This window comes from Rhipicephalus microplus, chromosome 3 (genome assembly GCF_043290135.1).
Source record: "Rhipicephalus microplus isolate Deutch F79 chromosome 3, USDA_Rmic, whole genome shotgun sequence".
Classification (NCBI taxonomy): Eukaryota; Metazoa; Arthropoda; class Arachnida; order Ixodida; family Ixodidae; genus Rhipicephalus; species Rhipicephalus microplus.
The window spans coordinates 279459092-279461687 of NC_134702.1; the positions used below are offsets into that span (position 1 = coordinate 279459092).

The window sequence follows — 2596 nt, forward strand, 5'->3', positions numbered from 1 at the left end:
TGACAGCTTGAAGAGTTTTCTTATGCAGATGTGCTTCAGGCCACAAATAAATTGTGCTACATTGGGGTTGGTGTTGCAACCCTGTTTTTGCCTAATGTGGCCAAATATGTTCTCCAGAGGATCCTGTTGAAGCCTGCGTGTTAACAGGTATTCAAAATTGTAATTTTTGGAGAGGTTGTCCCATAGTTGACAAATTGCCTGAATTGTAATTTGCCAACCTACGATGGTTTGTGGTTGACGTCTGCCAGCAAACTGCCATGATGCAATCCAGGGAAGCTGGCCTCGGAGGAAGTCAATCAGCTCTGAATCATTTTTCATGATTGCATGCCGCAGCTTTTGCGAAGTTCTTTTTTTACTCGAGCTGTTCAAAGCATCGAAAATCCTGTCCATACGATCACAAAATTGAGCTGTAGTGATGGCCGAGGCAGGCAGCACCTTCGCATACACCATTGCCGTGATAGCAATCGAAACTGATGCACTGAGGACCTGAGTTGCTCTGCTGACCTTCATATTAGAAAAAGGTTTCTGATGAACGTGCCGTTCAGTCAACTTTGGAGCCAATCGCAACCGCAACTCATGTGAGAATTGGTAAAGGCTTACAATGTGCGACCAGTTAACGATGTCATCCCCAATGTATAACTTGTGTGCTTGGACATTATTGCGCGTTGTTTTAATTAAATGCGGAACATCAAAAATGTAATATACCCGCTCACCATTAACTTCAAAAAAAGGCTTTGCTACAGTCACTCTTAGTTGGTTAGCGAGACTTACATTTGAACTGCCCTGGTCACAAATGACTGCTTTCACTGCAATATTAATGCTCCTAAGCTCCAAAATGAGTGACACCAGCAAGTTATGCATAACAGATGATGGTGTTGATGTGTGCCCTATAGTAAAAGCAACCGACTTTCTGAACCCACTTTCTTGAAACGCCAACAAGAAGAAAAACCAGTGCTCGATCAGCGATGGTTGAAGTGCGATGAGTGCCATCATCTGTAAAACCCTGGACAACGTCTCTTGCAGCATCATAGTACAAATTCTTTTTGAGTGCTATTTCGTCGAAAACTAAAGCGCACACTCGGTCCCGTTCATTCCAAGCTTGAGTATTTGTTGCAATAGAAGAAAGGATTCCTGGAATTATGCCTGGAGTCATCTTTACATTAGCTAGCCACCTCCTTAATGAACGCCGGGAGGGCAAAGAAAAATATGGAGCCAGAAATCGGTATGCTCGCGGACCTCGGAAGTTTAAGTGAAGAGCGAATTTCTTGAACCACACGGGAAACCGCTTGCCCTTGCGTTTGGGCCTCAAGCGAACATGTGCAGAAAGAAGTTTAAAAACCTCCTCGGTGACGTGCGGTCGGATAACTTCAAGGGCCTTCGAAGTCGATGACGGTGCTTGGTGAGGCTGTCTCTGCAGTCTTTTGATAGTTTTCCGCTGTGCTGCTACTTTGGCTTGCAGATGTTTAATGGTTTGCTTGTACTTCATTGATGGAGACATTGTCGCTGGCACACAGGAACGCACTGCAATAAACAAAAAAATTGATGTAAAAGTGAAGAACAACTAACCCCATACGAGCACTTTCCTCGCTCTTTCAGACCCAAGGTGCACAACTTTCTGTGGTACAAAGTTTTCGATTCCACTACCTAAAAACAAACCATTCACAATGTTGACAATGCACAAAAAAAATGAAAATCACTGAGAGCCCACCCTTACATTTTGTAAGTGCACACGTAGTTTCCTTTTGAGGATAGTTTCCTCAGAATGTCGTAAACATAAAATAGCACATTAAAAACTGCTGCAATAAAAGCATAGTCACCATTTTCTCTAGGGCACTCAGGCGTGGAGCTGTTGGCGGAGACGTCTTCTGGAGGGTCTTGGGAAGCTTGTTCAGTGCCTCGGACAGTGCTGTCGGAACAATCTTGCAAGCGGCCTGCGGAAGTCTCTATATCAATCCACTCTGGTGTTGAAGTGAACATACAACTTACCGGTCACACAAGTTCCTTTTGTGACAGCTGAACAACTGGTTAAGGTTTTCTCCGGCAAGACGAAATCAGCAGAAATTCTTTCACCTGCTACAACGGAGCTGCCACCTGCAGACGTTTGGTCAACAGTCAATTTGGGTAAAAAAAAAAAAAGAAATCGCGACACTGAACGCACCCTGTTCATCGGGGCACCTCAATGTGTGGAAGCCGCTTTTTGAAGCCTCTACCGCAGGTCCTGAAGAAATGAAATTACGACAATGTGTCAGTAAGAGGCTTAAAATAACACAAACTGAAGCTCATCCGCACCTTGCAGTGCAGCTTCTGCAGCCATGTCACAGTCACTACTTGAAGCGACGCTCAGAGAACCTGCATATATGTGCAGTTGGTACAAGTTACAAAGCTTGTAGCATGGGGAAACTTAAACAGCTCTTTCAAACGCATAAATTGGTCGTACGTGGAAGAAAAGAGAAGGCACCTACTAGGAAACAAGTAATTTGTGATTTTTGGAATTATCAACAGTGGCAGCTTTCACTGAAGAAAGGTATACGTACATGTGCACTCAGGCTTGAAGATAACGTAAAATAGCCCTTTAAAGTCTTTCAAAACAAGTTGC

At 44.0% G+C, this 2596-nt stretch overlaps 1 long non-coding RNA gene across 1 annotated transcript; it reads right to left on the bottom strand.

The window, feature by feature from the left end:
* Nucleotides 1-1225: 1225 nt before the first annotated feature.
* On the bottom strand, nucleotides 1226-2389 carry LOC142804285 (uncharacterized). Its single transcript, XR_012894570.1, has 2 exons — nucleotides 1818-2389; nucleotides 1226-1521 (listed from the first exon to the last, which is right to left on the bottom strand). It is a non-coding gene; the product is annotated as an uncharacterized LOC142804285 (long non-coding RNA).
* Between the last annotated feature and the right edge of the window lie 207 nt (nucleotides 2390-2596).